Genomic DNA, 17,426 nt, shown 5'->3' with positions numbered 1-17,426 from the left:
TCCAGCCCTCTCCTTGTGACAAGGACGCGCACACTTCTGTGGCCTCCAGCCCTCTCCTTGTGACGAGGACGCGCACACTTCTGTGGCCTCCAGCCCTCTCCTGGTGGCGAGGACGCTCGCACTTCTGTGGCCTCCAGCCCTCTCCTGGTGACGAGGACGCGCACACTTCTGTGGCCTCCAGCCCTCTCCTGGTGGCGAGGACGCGCGCACTTCTGTGGTTTCCAGCCCTCTCCTGGTGACGAGGACGTGCGCACTTCTGTGGCCTCCAGCCCTCTCCTTGTGATGAGGACGCGCGCACTTCTGTGGCCTCCAGCCCTCTCCTGGTGACGAGTACGCTCGGACTTCTGTGGCCTCCAGCCCTCTCCTTGTGACGAGGACGCGTGCACTTCTGTGGCCTCCAGCCCTCTCCTGGTGACGAGGACGTGCGCACTTCTGTGGCCTCCAGCCCTCTCCTTGTGATGAGGACGCGCGCACTTCTGTGGCCTCCAGCCCTCTCCTGGTGACGAGTACACTCGGACTTCTGTGGCCTCCAGCCCTCTCCTTGTGACGAGGACGCGTGCACTTCTGTGGCCTCCAGCCCTCTCCTGGTGACGAGGACTCGCACACTTCTGCGGCCTCCAGCCCTCTCCTGGTGACAAGGAAGCGCGCACTTCTGTGGCCTCCAGCCCTCTCCTGGTGATGAGGACGCGCGCAATTCTGTGGCCTCCAGCCCTCTCCTTGTGATGAGGACGCGCACACTTCTGTGGTCTGCAGCCCTCTCCTTGTGATGAGGACGCACGCACTTATGTGGCCTCCAGCCCTCTCCTGGTGACGAGGACGCGCACACTTCTGTGGCCTCCAGCCCTCTCCTTGTGACGAGGACGCGCACACTTCTGTGGCCTCCAGCCCTCTCCTGGTGGCGAGGACGCGCGCACTTCTGTGGCCTCCAGCCCTCTCCTTGTGATGAGGGCGCGCACACTTCTGTGGTCTCCAGCCCTCTCCTTGTGATGAGGACGTGCGCACTTCTGTGGCCTCCAGCCCTCTCCTTGTGATGAGGACGCGCACACTTCTGTGGTCTCCAGCCCTCTCCTTGTGATGAGGACGCGCGCACTTCTGTGGCCTCCAGCCCTCTCCTGGTGACGAGGACGCACACACTTCTGTGGCCTCCAGCCCTCTCCTGGTGACGAGTACGCTCGGACTTCTGTGGCCTCCAGCCCTCTCCTGGTGGCGAGGACGCTCGCACTTCTGTGGCCTCCAGCCCTCTCCTGGTGGCGAGGACGCTCGCACTTCTGTGGCCTCCAGCCCTCTCCTGGTTGCGAGGACGCTCGCACTTCTGTGGCCTCCAGCCCTCTCCTGGTGACGAGGACGCACACACTTCTGTGGTCTCCAGCCCTCTCCTGGTGACGAGTACGCTCGCACTTCTGTGGTCTCCAGCCCTCTCCTGATGACGAGGACGCGTGCACTTCTGTGGCCTCCAGCCCTCTCCTGGTGACGAGGACGCTCGGACTTCTGTGGCCTCCAGCCCTCTCCTGGTGGCGAGGACGCTTGCACTTCTGTGGCCTCCAGCCCTCTCCTGGTGAGGAGGACGCGCACACTTCTGTGGCCTCCAGCCCTCTCCTTGTGACAAGGACGCGCACACTTCTGTGGCCTCCAGCCCTCTCCTTGTGACGAGGACGCGCACACTTCTGTGGCCTCCAGCCCTCTCCTGGTGGCGAGGACGCTCGCACTTCTGTGGCCTCCAGCCCTCTCCTGGTGACGAGGACGCGCACACTTCTGTGGCCTCCAGCCCTCTCCTGGTGGCGAGGACGCGCGCACTTCTGTGGTTTCCAGCCCTCTCCTGGTGACGAGGACGTGCGCACTTCTGTGGCCTCCAGCCCTCTCCTTGTGATGAGGACGCGCGCACTTCTGTGGCCTCCAGCCCTCTCCTGGTGACGAGTACGCTCGGACTTCTGTGGCCTCCAGCCCTCTCCTTGTGACGAGGACGCGTGCACTTCTGTGGCCTCCAGCCCTCTCCTGGTGACGAGGACGTGCGCACTTCTGTGGCCTCCAGCCCTCTCCTGGTGATGAGGACGCGCGCACTTCTGTGGCCTCCAGCCCTCTCCTGGTGACAAGGACGCGCACACTTCTGTGGCCTCCAGCCCTCTCCTTGTGACGAGGACGCGCACACTTCTGTGGCCTCCAGCCCTCTCCTGGTGGCGAGGACGCTCGCACTTCTGTGGCCTCCAGCCCTCTCCTGGTGACGAGGACGCGCACACTTCTGTGGCCTCCAGCCCTCTCCTGGTGGCGAGGACGCGCGCACTTCTGTGGTTTCCAGCCCTCTCCTGGTGACGAGGACGTGCGCACTTCTGTGGCCTCCAGCCCTCTCCTTGTGATGAGGACGCGCGCACTTCTGTGGCCTCCAGCCCTCTCCTGGTGACGAGTACGCTCGGACTTCTGTGGCCTCCAGCCCTCTCCTTGTGACGAGGACGCGTGCACTTCTGTGGCCTCCAGCCCTCTCCTGGTGACGAGGACGTGCGCACTTCTGTGGCCTCCAGCCCTCTCCTTGTGATGAGGACGCGCGCACTTCTGTGGCCTCCAGCCCTCTCCTGGTGACGAGTACACTCGGACTTCTGTGGCCTCCAGCCCTCTCCTTGTGACGAGGACGCGTGCACTTCTGTGGCCTCCAGCCCTCTCCTGGTGACGAGGACTCGCACACTTCTGCGGCCTCCAGCCCTCTCCTGGTGACAAGGAAGCGCGCACTTCTGTGGCCTCCAGCCCTCTCCTGGTGATGAGGACGCGCGCAATTCTGTGGCCTCCAGCCCTCTCCTTGTGATGAGGACGCGCACACTTCTGTGGTCTGCAGCCCTCTCCTTGTGATGAGGACGCACGCACTTATGTGGCCTCCAGCCCTCTCCTGGTGACGAGGACGCGCACACTTCTGTGGCCTCCAGCCCTCTCCTTGTGACGAGGACGCGCACACTTCTGTGGCCTCCAGCCCTCTCCTGGTGGCGAGGACGCGCGCACTTCTGTGGCCTCCAGCCCTCTCCTTGTGATGAGGACGCGCACACTTCTGTGGTCTCCAGCCCTCTCCTTGTGATGAGGACGTGCGCACTTCTGTGGCCTCCAGCCCTCTCCTTGTGATGAGGACGCGCACACTTCTGTGGTCTCCAGCCCTCTCCTTGTGATGAGGACGCGCGCACTTCTGTGGCCTCCAGCCCTCTCCTGGTGACGAGGACGCACACACTTCTGTGGCCTCCAGCCCTCTCCTGGTGACGAGTACGCTCGGACTTCTGTGGCCTCCAGCCCTCTCCTGGTGGCGAGGACGCTCGCACTTCTGTGGCCTCCAGCCCTCTCCTGGTGGCGAGGACGCTCGCACTTCTGTGGCCTCCAGCCCTCTCCTGGTTGCGAGGACGCTCGCACTTCTGTGGCCTCCAGCCCTCTCCTGGTGACGAGGACGCACACACTTCTGTGGTCTCCAGCCCTCTCCTGGTGACGAGTACGCTCGCACTTCTGTGGTCTCCAGCCCTCTCCTGATGACGAGGACGCGTGCACTTCTGTGGCCTCCAGCCCTCTCCTGGTGACGAGGACGCTCGGACTTCTGTGGCCTCCAGCCCTCTCCTGGTGGCGAGGACGCTTGCACTTCTGTGGCCTCCAGCCCTCTCCTGGTGAGGAGGACGCGCACACTTCTGTGGCCTCCAGCCCTCTCCTTGTGACAAGGACGCGCACACTTCTGTGGCCTCCAGCCCTCTCCTTGTGACGAGGACGCGCACACTTCTGTGGCCTCCAGCCCTCTCCTGGTGGCGAGGACGCTCGCACTTCTGTGGCCTCCAGCCCTCTCCTGGTGACGAGGACGCGCACACTTCTGTGGCCTCCAGCCCTCTCCTGGTGGCGAGGACGCGCGCACTTCTGTGGTTTCCAGCCCTCTCCTGGTGACGAGGACGTGCGCACTTCTGTGGCCTCCAGCCCTCTCCTTGTGATGAGGACGCGCGCACTTCTGTGGCCTCCAGCCCTCTCCTGGTGACGAGTACGCTCGGACTTCTGTGGCCTCCAGCCCTCTCCTTGTGATGAGGACGCGCGCACTTCTGTGGCCTCCAGCCCTCTCCTGGTGATGAGGACGCGCGCACTTCTGTGGCCTCCAGCCCTCTCCTGGTGACGAGTACACTCGGACTTCTGTGGCCTCCAGCCCTCTCCTGATGACGAGCTTTACTTTCTATTCCTGACTACGCTCCCGTCTTGTGTATTGGGTATGTTGACCTGTCTTTTAGTGATTAATTTTGCATGTTTTTTGGAATCCAGGGGACAAACTTAGACTATGCTCCTGACTGTATTTGGGTCTCTTACCCGGTTTGTTGTGTCCTTGGCGCTCTCCAGTGATAATCCTGACAGTGCTCCTACTCCAGCTTGTTGCACACTGTCTTCTCTCCTGGTATAACAATATGTTATAATCCTGACTACGCTCCTATGTCTTCCTCTAGCCTGCTGCAGCCTGCCCACTCTCCTGGTATTTCTCCTTAGTAACAATCCTGACTTGTATCTCATCCTCTGGCCTGTCTCAGCCTGCCCACTCTTGCATGGGCTTGGTGTAATCCTGAATTTCCTCTAGGGTTATACAGCATTACACCATTGCTTTGCAGTCCCAGTGTGAGGACCCCAATTGGGGACAGGAGTTAGACATAGGGTTTTGGGGTATTCAGGTTGCCTCATATGATAAAACATACTGTAACTGGGTAGAGACACTTTGTTTTGCTTGGTTCATGGATATTTCATCCATAATTTCGGAGCTCACTGTTTCCTGTAGTGTCGGTTGCTTCCGTCCAGGTAGGGGGATATCAGTCAGGCTCCTAGTACAAAGATGCCCGCTAGGTCCCTATTATGACTGTACCTAGTCCCCGGTATGAAACTCCTGCATTTACAAGGGTGGTCCCAGACTGACCCTAATCACTACACTGTCCCTATAGTATAGAAAAAAGCGTGTATGGGGCTAACTAATATAACATCCCAATACGTTTCCTCCCACAGTGAGTGGGGGTCATCAGGGGATATACATAGATATACAGGATGGCAAATAGTGTCTCCTCCTCCCCGTATAGGATGTAGTGGAGGGAGACCGATAGTAAGCCAGACAGTGGCCTATGCTCAAACAACAACGCGGCTGGTTCCGGCTTGCGGGTCAGCTAACTTGTCTGTGCCGGAGTATTCTTTAAGATTTTCAGGTCCAACCACAAAACAAAAAGTATTGAGGCTTTATTCTAGTCCACTTCCGGTTCTGGCAGTCCTCCTGTGTTGTCACCAGCCTGTCATTTCAGATTTCAGAATAAGAGCAGGAGTTTTTTTTATGGATATTGGATGCAGAAAAATGGCCTCACCTTCAGCCTCTATAAAGATTTGTCTGACACGTCAGCAATGTCATAAGAAACCTGCAGGGGGTAGTATACTGTTCATCCCCTCTCAGCAGCCTGTAGGTTCACTTTCCCATTCGTCGCCATAATATACTTCTAGAGTAAAACCATAGAAGGTAGGGAGGAGGGAGATGTAACTGCAGCAGCTCTGTATCTGAGACTGTATGCTGTGAGAGGGGAGGAAGAGCAGATGCAGAATGAAATTTACTTTGAACATTCCGAATCAATTCCAGAGAAACGTTTCCTTTTTTGCAGAGAACGCAACAAGATTGGTTTGCTCCTTTTCCAACCGTAAGAAAAGTTTAAACTGTAACTTTTTTGGGTTGATAATGGAATTATGCAATAACATGATTTACGGCACAATGAGGAACTTATCGCCTGAATGTTTGAAAATCCTAGAAGCGCGGTTGCGTCTACAGATACTTGGCATTGGCTACAGCGCGGCGTCCTGCTTATCATCCCTCGCATACCCCTGGCTTGGCTTCCTCCACCGTTCTGCACGTTAGCACCGTGACTGATAGACTTCTCCTCTCAGACATCTTCTCCCGAAGAGTTCTGCAAGCGCCGTAACTGCGCTACAAGCCGATCGTTTGTAATATTTTTACTAATTTGCATTAAAGTAAAAGTACAGAGAGGTTATGGTGAGTCAGCCTGGACCCTATCCCACCCCATATAGACTAGGCTTCTAGGAGGTCCCATAGAAGTTATTAGTGCCCCAGCCGCAATGGCCCCGCCTCCATTGCTCTAAGCGGCTCATTTGCATAGATACATAGTATCCTGTAAAGTGCCCTACGAGCGACATCAGCATAATGAACTATAAGTTTTTTATTTTTCCCTAGAAACTTTTTGGAAGAGTGACAATTTCCCCTGCTCTAACTCTTCACAGTCCAGCAGTTTCATGAAACTCTCTTGCCGTTGCTTTAAGGGAGAAATCACCTGGATTAATAACGTGGAGGACTTGAGATATTTCCCAGTAGGCCTCTATAGATGGCGGATAGCGGGATACACATTTATGGAGGAAATGACCCGAGCCGCTTCCTTACAGGAAATGATACAGAACATTCTGACTCGTAATTGAAAACTCTCTCTGGATGTCAAATTTCAATAAATTAAGCAATTCCTTCATTTCCTCTCGGTTCCTTCGGAGGTCGTGGACATTACTGGATGACGCCGGAGGAGAGGCGCGGGCCGGGGCCTTGGTGCTGGGGTTATAAGATCTATCTCTGGTATAGACTTGCCTTCAGGGATGCCAGCGCTAAATCTTCTCGGAGGCCTGTCCTTGGGATGAAATGATATGATAATTTCTTTCCCGTCTCGGGAGGAGGGTAAAATTAGGATTCACGTTTGTTCCCCTCCTATAGAGATATCATTATCCTGCTGGAAGAGGTTCACACTGAGACTTGCCTCGTGGTCATCGAAAATCCTTAATTGAAAATTCATGCGGTGCTCCCTAGACCCTCCGCGGAAGACGCCGGATAATGGAGATCTCGTGCCCTTCGTGTCTCTTCAAAGGCTTCTTGCACTGGATATTAGAGTGATACATAGGGGATACATACGGATTTGAGAGGGGGCTTAATATATAAATGTCAAATACCATCTTTTTCCTATCGTATGATGATACAGTCACTCCAAGGCCTCCGAAGGCTGGCACTGCCCTTGGCACACTAGAGCCAGATCGGATACTCGTAGCGTAGTAGGGCCCGGATGATAAATCCAAGTAATTTGCCAATCAAACCGATGATTGAATTGTAATCGTAGCCAATCCCTGGTCTGAAAACTTACTCGCATGGGGTAAGAAAGAAGTATAACACTTGCCCCCGCTCCAGCTCCCGATTTCCCACGTAGCATTCAGGCTCTGAGCCCGACCTGAAGATCTGGAGAGTCAATGACCGACCATCCCAGACCGGGGGACAGTACAGAAAGTGATGCCTCATGCCCCATGAAATGAAGCAAATCCTTTGACACCCGAAAATGCTGGAAGTATTGGAGTGACACAGGAAACGGGAACTAGTGCTCCCCATTAATATGGAAAACCCCTTTAAGATGTATCTTTTACCTGCTCCAACGCTTTGTGCCCTTTAATCGGTGCTGTTCCACCGGTTCCAGTGCAGTTAGAATTTTTTCCTTAGTCGCTACAATCACTACAGTCCGTTTTTGCACCCAATATGCTAATTGGGTCCTTTAATGTTACATGGGCAGAGGCCCTCCCACCTGACCGTTTCATCACCCCTTAGGCTCTCTACTAATGGGACCAAATGCATGGAAATGTCGGAGGCTACATCCAAAATTTCAGCTGTGCCATAATAGGGGGAACAACAAAGTTTTCAAAGATGGACGTCCTCTCTTTACATACCGGCGGTCCCCTACTTAAGAACACTCAACTTACATACGACCCGTAGTTACAAACGGACCAATGGATGTTGGTAATTTATTGTACTTTAGTCCTAGGCTACAATAATCAGCTGTAACAGTTATTAAATGTGTCAGCAATTAAGCTTTAGTGTTAATACTGATTCTTATGACAACCCAACATTTTTAAATCCAATTGTCACAAAGACCAAAAAAGTTCTGGCTGGGATTACAATGATAAAATATACAGTTCCGACTTACATACAAATTCAACTTAAGAACAAACCTACAGACCCTATCTTGTATGTAACCCGGGTACTGCCTGTATAGTTATGTCCCCATAGAATCGTATTGCCGGGTATTGAAAGTAGAGAATTGTTCTTGGCTTCGGGGCTCATCCTTAACTTGTCCTTCCTGCCTTCTTCCTGCCGCTTCTATCGCTTTTACTACAAAGTTGCCATCCGGCGCTTCCATCCATCTTCTCATCCAGGCGTTACTAATCATCCGGTAATATTCTCGCTACTTTATTTCCAGAGCAATTCATAGTCATTTCACCAATTTTTTTTTCTTTTTTGCACCTTTTTATATTTTATTAGATTCCGTGTCCCGCTAAAGAGCCAGGCAATGATTGGTCAGAATTAAAAAAAAAAAAAATTCCGGCTTAGGGCGCCATCTCCCTAATTCCGCCATTAGCAAATATTTTTCTGAGCGCCATAAAGTTGGTTGGAAGTGGGGAGAACGAGCGGCACGTTTGCTTTCAAAGCATTAGCAGAGAAAATGGCTGGTAATTCGATGAAGTCAAGAAACGCTTCTATTAGGATAAATAAAACGAGGCAGATGTCAGATGGCGCTCGGCTCGTATCTGCCCGTCTAAGTGCCTGCTTGACTGATGTACAGTACATTACATCAAATTACATGGCGCTCGCATGCAAATAACCGCTAAGCATTCGCCTCTTTATTCTCCGGATTTCCTCTTTTATTTTATCTTAAATTGTGTCCTTGGAGTAAAATACATTCCTTGAGTCCCCCCCTTCTCCCGATCTCCTTTATGGCTCCTCTTTTACAGCCTCCCCATAAAGCCATCGCTCCACCAATATGAGGAGTTTAAGCTTCCTAATTACCAGCAGCCGCAAACTGCAGACGCCAATGGTTCCTGCTCAGCCTAGAGCCCAAGGGATCAGAAAGAGCGGAGTGGAAGGAATCGTCCATATACACCCCTATGTCACTGCCGATTAACCCTTCAGGGGACTTTTTTGCAAAAATACTTTATTTGTCTTTTTGTTGTGTAAATTATAAGCAGGATCAGTACAGGATAAGTAATGTCATGTATATACACAGTGACTGCACCAGCAGCAGAATAGTGAGTGCAGCTCTGGGGTATAATACAGGATGTAACTCAGGATCAGTACAGGATAAGTAATGTCATGCATGTACACAGTGACTGCACCAGCAGCAGAATAGTGAGTGCAGCTCTGGGGTATAATACAGGATGTAACTCAGGATCAGTACAGGATAAGTAATGTAATGTATGTACACAGTGACTGCACCAGCAGCAGAATAGTGAGTGCAGCTCTGGGGTATAATACAGGATGTAACTCAGGATCAGTAGAGGATAAGTAATGTCATGTATGTACACAGTGACTGCACCAGCAGCAGAATAGTGAGTGCAGCTCTGGGGTATAATACAGGATGTAACTCAGGATCAGTACAGGATAAGTAATGTCATGTATGTACACAGTGACTGCACCAGCGGCAGAATAGTGAGTGCAGCTCTGGAGGATAATACAGGATGTAACTCAGGATCAGTACAGGATAAGTAATGTCATGTATGTACACAGTGACTGCACCAGCAGCAGAATAGTGAGTGCAGCTCTGGGGTATAATACAGGATGTAACTCAGGATCAGTACAGGATAAGTAATGTCATATATGTACACAGTGACTGCACCAGCAGCAGAATAGTGAGTGCAGCTCTGGAGTATAATACAGGATGTAACTCAGGATCAGTACAGGATAAGTAATGTCATGTATGTACACAGTGACTGCACCAGCAGCAGAATAGTGAGTGCAGCTCTGGAGTATAATACAGGATGTAACTCAGGATCAGTACAGGATAAGTAATGTCATGTATGTACACAGTGACTGCACCAGCAGCAGAATAGTGAGTGCAGCTCTGGGGTATAATACAGGATGTAACTCAGGATCAGTACAGGATAAGTAATGTCATGTATGTACACAGTGACTGCACCAGCAGCAGAATAGTGAGTGCAGCTCTGGGGTATAATACAGGATGTAACTCAGGATCAGTACAGGATAAGTAATGTCATGTATGTACACAGTGACTGCACCAGCAGCAGAATAGTGAGTGCAGCTCTGGAGTATAATACAGGATGTAACTCAGGATCAGTACAGGATAAGTAATGTCATGTATGTACACAGTGACTGCACCAGCAGCAGAATAGTGAGTGCAGCTCTGGAGTATAATACAGGATGTAACTCAGGATCAGTACAGGATAAGTAATGTCATGTATGTACACAGTGACTGCACCAGCAGCAGAATAGTGAGTGCAGCTCTGGAGTATAATACAGGATGTAACTCAGGATCAGTACAGGATAAGTAATGTCATGTATATACACAGTGACTGCACCAGCAGCAGAATAGTGAGTGCAGCTCTGGAGTATAATACAGGATGTAACTCAGGATCAGTAGAGGATAAGTAATGTCATGTATGTACACAGTGACTGCACCAGCAGCAGAATAGTGAGTGCAGCTCTGGGGTATAATACAGGATGTAACTCAGGATCAGTACAGGATAAGTAATGTCATGTATGTACACAGTGACTGCACCAGCAGCAGAATAGTGAGTGCAGCTCTGGGGTATAATACAGGATGTAACTCAGGATCAGTACAGGATAAGTAATGTCATGTATGTACACAGTGACTGCACCAGCAGCAGCAGCAGAATAGTGAGTGCAGCTCTGGAGTATAATACAGGATGTAACTCAGGATCAGTACAGGATAAGTAATGTCATGTATGTACACAGTGACTGCACCAGCAGAATAGTGAGTGCAGCTCTGGAGTATAATACAGGATGTAACTCAGGATCAGTACAGGATAAGTAATGTCATGTATGTACACAGTGACTGCACCAGCAGCAGAATAGTGAGTGCAGCTCTGGTGTATAATACAGGATGTAACTCAGGATCAGTACAGGATAAGTAATGTCATGTATGTACACAGTGACTGCACCAGCAGCAGAATAGTGAGTGCAGCTCTGGGGTATAATACAGGATGTAACTCAGGATCAGTACAGGATAAGTAATGTCATGTATGTACACAGTGACTGCACCAGCAGCAGAATAGTGAGTGCAGCTCTGGAGTATAATACAGGATGTAACTCAGGATCAGTACAGGATACGTAATGTCATGTATGTACACAGTGACTGCACCAGCAGCAGAATAGTGAGTGCAGCTCTGGGGTATAATACAGGATGTAACTCAGGATCAGTACAGGATAAGTAATGTCATGTATGTACACAGTGACTGCACCAGCAGGAGAATAGTGAGTGCAGCTCTGGGGTATAATGCAGGATGTAACTCAGGATCAGTACAGGATAAGTGATGTCATGTATGTACAGTGACTGCACCAGCAGCAGAATAGTGAGTGCAGCTCTGGAGTACAATACAGGATGTAACTCAGGATCTGTACAGGATAAGTAATGTTATGTATGTACACAGTGACTGCACCAGCAGCAGAATAGTGAGTGCAGCTCTGGAGTATAATACAAGATGTAACTCGGGATCAGTACAGGATAAGTAATGTCATGTATGTACACAGTGACTGCACCAGCAGCAGAATAGTGAGTGCAGCTCTGGAGTACAATACAGGATGTAACTCAGGATCAGTACAGGATAAGTAATGTCATGTATGTACACAGTGACTGCACCAGCAGCAGAATAGTGAGTGCAGCTCTGGGGTATAATACAGGATGTAACTCAGGATCAGTACAGGATAAGTAATGTCATGTATGTACACAGTGACTGCACCAGCAGCAGAATAGTGAGTGCAGCTCTGGAGTATAATACAGAATACAATGTAAATCTGCCTGTCTCTAATTGTTCTTCTTGTCCTTCAGGGATTTGGAAACTGACCTCTTATTGGTGCTTTGTAGGATGATGATTGATGTTAGGTACAGTAGTACCCGGGTTTCTGCAGTAGAGTTTGTTTCCCTGTTATTTCCTCCTATTTTCTCTCCTTGGAGATTCTTGGGTCCTGGGGATGGATCCTGGAGCACGGTCATGTCCGTGTTGCCTCATGTCTTTGCCAGCAGTGGTGAGTTTTCTGTGGACTCTTTGTGGGTGCAGATCACTGCAGGCTGTGGTTTGTCTGCTCGTCATGTTTGTCTTTGGCCACACTCGGACCATAATCTTTGGCATCTCATGGGACAAATGTGTCCTGCAGTTGGTCCCCATCATACAGACCTGAAAGTTCGGGTGTTTATACTCTGGGCACAAGACATAAGCCGTGCACAGTAGATGGGATGTCTACAGCTTGTGTAAATGAGGCATGTTGGTTGCTACCCAGCTTTTCTAGATCCAGATAAAACTTTACACCACAGCCTACACAAATATAGTGATGAAGTGGTTAATACACGCGGCCAGTCCCCCTCGCAGTGATCGGGGCATTTTCGGTTAATGCTGGACCTGGTGTTTCTCAGCAGAAGATGAAATAAAGCCGAGAGAAGAGACGTCAGAAAATGAAAGCGTTTCCTCTCTTGCCTCGGGCTCCTCTCGGGCTACGTCCTGATGCTCTGTGTTATCCCGCGCTGTCCTGGTGCTCAGCCTGCGCACCTGTACCTGTCACACCACATCGATCGCACCACCGTGCACGTCACAGTCACCACCCGCAATCACAAAATGCAAACTGGTCCTGAGGAGGCGCACGCTGCCTGTCCACGGAGAACAGTCGTATCATGTCCCTGGTGCCTCCGTAATAGGTAAAGATATAGGACATCTAACGGGTGACACTACAACTCCCAGGAGGAGCAGTGGTCCATTATATCCAGCACAACCCATATCTATACAGTCTGTGAGATCTCCTTATCAGTAGTCTCTCTTGCCTAGTGTCACTTTGGAGGACCTGTTGTGTCCAGCACATTATAGGCAATGCATTGTTTAGAATGGGCGCTTTGTAGTACCTTAATTCACCTGAGGAGGCGCTGGATAATAAAGGGAGCACTGTTCAGTATTCTCCAAGGTTACCCAGGATGCATCTCTTTCATTGGAGGATCTATCCTGTCCTGTTTACATCATAGACAACCTATTGATTAGAATGGACACTCTGTAGTACCTTCTTTAACCTGTGGAGGCACTAGATAATAAAGGGGGAGGTGTTCAGTATTCTCCTCTATTGTACGGAGTAGTAACTTTGGCTCTGGAGGACCTGCCCTGTCCTGCATTGTACAGAAAATCCATTCATTCTAATTGACCGTGTGTAATACCTCATTTCACCTGTGGAGGCACTGTAGGCAAATGAAATTTTTATTGTTTCCTGACAGATCACAGTTGATCCTTCGGAAGTCTCAGCAGGACACATTAGGGCACATTTACTAAGGGTAAACGGACCACATCTTCGTCGGGTTTCTCGACTTTTTCCGATTTGCGCCACATTTAAATGGGGTTTTTGGCGCACGCAATCGGATTTTGGCACTATCGCGTTGACTTTCAAGGGACACAAATCGGGGTAGGCTTGGCTGTCGGACAACCTGACTGAATCGGACTGAGTGCGGGATTTAACATTCAACATTGTTTCGCAAGACATGCACTTACATGCACCGGGAAGAAGATGGTGAACTCCCGCGGACCTCAGCGGGGTAGCGACACATGCAGGATATCGGACACACGATCTTAGTAAATCGTGGTAGTACCGAATCCTCGTGGGACAACGCACCTCAGGGATCGCAAAGGGAGGGGTAAGTCCCCATTGTGAGCAGCCAGTTTTTTTTAAAGGCATCCTACCAGTTATTTAGAAATGTTTGTAAGTAATTTTCTTAAGAAACCTACAGAAACTGCCCATTGCATAGTGTATCAGGGGTTGGTCACTTCTATAACGGGAATAGCGGGCTTGACACCTCCATCCTGTTTAGGGCATGGGGCTTAATGCTTAGACCCCTAAATTAGAAGACCATGCTGCTCCTTTGTCCTGATACCTTACTCTATACTGCAGCTCTGCTCGTTTTCCTCATGTTGCAGTACTGAAGCCTCTTCCTGCAGCTTTGCTCGTTTTCCTCATGTTGCAGTAGTGCAGCCTCTTCCTGCAGCTCTGCTCGTTTTCCTCATGTTGCAGTAGGGCAGCCTCTTCCTGCAGCTCTGCTCGTTTTCCTCATGTTGCAGTAGTGCAGCCTCTTCCTGCAGCTCTGCTCGTTTTCCTCATATTGCAGTAGTGCAGCCTCTTCCTGCAGCTCTGCTCGTTTTCTTCATGTTGCAGTAGTGCAGCCTCTTCCTGCAGCTCTGCTCGTTTTCTTCATGTTGCAGTAGTGCAGCCTCTTCCTGCAGCTCTGCTCGTTTTCTTCATGTTGCAGTAGTGCAGCCTCTTCCTGCAGCTCTGCTCGTTTTCTTCATGTTGCAGTAGTGCAGCCTCTTCCTGCAGCTCTGCTCGTTTTTTTCATGTTGCAGTAGTGCAGTCTCTTCCTGGAGCTCTGCTCGTTTTCCTCATGTTGCAGTACTGAAGCATCTTCCTGCAGCTCTGCTCGTTTTCCTCATGTTACAGTAGTGCAGCCTCTTCCTGCAGCTCTGCTCGTTTTCCTCATGTTGCAGTAGTGCAGCCTCTTCCTGCAGCTTTGCTCGTTTTCCTCATGTTGCAGTAGTGCAGCCTCTTCCTGCAGCTCTGCTCGTTTTCCTCATGTTGCAGTAGTGCAGCCTCTTCCTGCAGCTCTGCTTGTTTTCCTCATGTTGCAGTAGTGCAGCCTCTTCCTGCAGCTCTGCTCGTTTTCCTCATGTTGCAGCAGCGCAGCCTCTTCCTGCAGCTCTGCTCATTTTCCTCATGTTGCAGTAGTGCAGCCTCTTCCTGAAGCTCTGCTTGTTTTCCTCATGTTGCAGTAGTGCAGCCTCTTCCTGCAGCTCTGCTCGTTTTCTTCATGTTGCAGTAGTGCAGCCTCTTCCTGCAGCTCTGCTCGTTTTCCTCATATTGCAGTAGTGCAGCCTCTTCCTGCAGCTCTGCTCGTTTTCCTCATGTTGCAGTAGTGCAGCCTCTTCCTGCAGCTCTGCTCGTTTTCCTCATGTTGCAGTAGTGCAGCCACTTCCTGCAGCTCTGCTCGTTTTCTTCATGTTGCAGTAGTGCAGCCTCTTCCTGCAGCTCTGCTCGTTTTCCTCATGTTGCAGTAGTGCAGCCACTTCCTGCAGCTCTGCTCGTTTTCCTCATGTTGCAGTAGTGCAGCCTCTTCCTGCAGCTCTGCTTGTTTTCCTCATGTTGCAGTAGTGCAGCCTCTTCCTGCAGCTCTGCTCGTTTTCCTCATGTTGCAGCAGCGCAGCCTCTTCCTGCAGCTCTGCTCGTTTTCCTCATGTTGCAGTAGTGCAGCCTCTTCCTGCAGCTCTGCTCGTTTTCCTCATGTTGCAGCAGCGCAGCCTCTTCCTGCAGCTCTGCTCGTTTTCCTCATGTTGCAGTAGTGCAGCCTCTTCCTGCAGCTCTGCTCGTTTTCCTCATGTTGCAGTAGTGCAGCCTCTTCCTGCAGCTCTGCTCGTTTTCCTCATGTTGCAGTAGTGCAGCCTCTTCCTGCAGCTCTGCTCGTTTTCCTCATGTTGCAGTAGTGCAGCCTCTTCCTGCAGCTCTGCTCGTTTTCCTCATGTTGCAGCAGCGCAGCCTCTTCCTGCAGCTCTGCTCGTTTTCCTCATGTTGCAGTAGTGCAGCCTCTTCCTGCAGCTCTGCTCGTTTTCCTCATGTTGCAGTAGTGCAGCCTCTTCCTGCAGCTCTGCTCGTTTTCCTCATGTTGCAGTAGTGCAGCCTCTTCCTGCAGCTCTGCTCGTTTTCTTCATATTGCAGTAGTGCAGCCTCTTCCTGCAGCTCTGCTAGTTTTCCTCATGTGCAGCCTCTTCCTGATCCTTTTATCGCTCCGTGTTCTGCCGCCTGTGGAATATACCATCCCTTGTTCTGAGCTTCGTCAAGAAGTAAAATAATTTTCGGAAATAAATTAATTCTTCTCCTTGTCTCTCTTTTTTTTCTATCTTGAATTTGGTTCCTTTGAGAAATCAGACAGGATGAAGGATGGAAACTCCTGTGGAAGTAACAGAGAGAAAAAACGATTTGATTTATGGATCTCGAGGTGGAGACGAGGAGTCTCGCTATGAACATTTAATTTTTAATGGCAAATTTTAATTAACAGTTTTAAGGGTCTAAATGAGAGGGTCACAGTCCTGTGGTGGGAGGATCCACTGAGGCGGTCCGGAGGAGGATCTAATGAGACGGTCTGGATGAGGGTGAGAGTAAGGCGGTCCAGAGGAGGGTCTAATGAGACGGTCCGGAGGAGGGAGGGTGAGAGTAAGGCGGTCCAGAGGAGGGTCTGAGATGGTCCGGAGGAGGGAGGGTGAGAGTAGGCGGTCCGGAGGAGGGTCTAATGAGACGGTCCGGAGGAGGGAGGGTGAGAGTAGGCGGTCCGGAGGAGGGAGGGTGGAGGGGTCACAGGAGGAAGGTTGATAATAAGACGGGCGACAGGAGGTAGGGTGAGATTGAGGCGTTCCAGAGGGTGAGAGGGTCCAGAGGAGAGAGGTTAACAATGAGTCGGTGCAGGGAGGGTGAGAGGCTCCGGAGGAGGGAGGGTGAGAGGCTCCGGAGGAGGGAGGGGGAGAGGCTCCAAAGGAGGGAGGGGGAGAGGCTCCGGAGGAGGGAGGGTAAGAGTGGGGCGGTCCAGGGAAGGGTGATTAGACTATTACCCCATAGGGCTGGGGCCTGTATAGATGGTGACAGGTCACAGGTGTCAGGTTGAAGATTTATTATAGAAGGGTCTTGGGTCCTAATGAGATACTAACAGCTCAGATGGTCTTGTGTGCATTACATGGTCACCCGGTCTTTGTGTAGTACCACATTTCCCCTCCGTGAGACTCTGATCCCTTTCCATATTTTAGTGACCTGACCACATGATCCCTTCTTACACGGCCTCCCTGATCACTGCAGAACATACAGAAAGCTAGCTTCTAACCTTTCATTCACAGGCCTAACCTGTTCTCTGCTAGACAGTGGTTAGTCTTTGGGTTCGGTCAGTGTTCAGAAATGAGCAAGGATGAATTATAATCTTCATGGAGTGTTATAGACAGGAGCCAAACTCGCCATTCTGCATGGAATATCCTCCTCTCCATCAGCAGAATAGTGAGTGCCGCTTAATAAAGCATGTAACTCAGGATCAGCACGGGATAAGTAATATCATGTATGTACACAGTGACTACACCAGCAGCAGAATAGTGAGTGCAGCTCTGGAGTATAATACAGGATGTAACTCAGGATCAGTACAGGATAAGTAATGTCATGTATGTACACAGTGACTGCACCAGCAGCAGAATAGTGAGTGCAGCTCTGGAGTATAATACAGGATGTAACTCAGGATCAGTACAGGATAAGTAATGTCATGTATGTACACAGTGACTGCACCAGCAGCAAAATAGTGAGTGCAGCTCTGGAGTATAATACAGGATGTAACTCAGGATCAGTACAGGATAAGTAATGTCATGTA

At 50.7% G+C, this 17,426-nt stretch overlaps 1 protein-coding gene across 3 annotated transcripts in view; it reads left to right on the top strand.

Moving 5' to 3' along the window:
- CHCHD6 (coiled-coil-helix-coiled-coil-helix domain containing 6) overlaps positions 1-17,426 on the top strand; it is a 173,557-nt gene that overhangs the window by 62,504 nt on the left and 93,627 nt on the right. The gene's annotated exons all lie outside the window — the stretch shown is intronic.

Source organism: Engystomops pustulosus, chromosome 10 (genome assembly GCF_040894005.1).
Source record: "Engystomops pustulosus chromosome 10, aEngPut4.maternal, whole genome shotgun sequence".
Classification (NCBI taxonomy): domain Eukaryota; kingdom Metazoa; phylum Chordata; class Amphibia; order Anura; family Leptodactylidae; genus Engystomops; species Engystomops pustulosus.
This window is presented reverse-complemented; position numbering and strand designations above follow the sequence as displayed.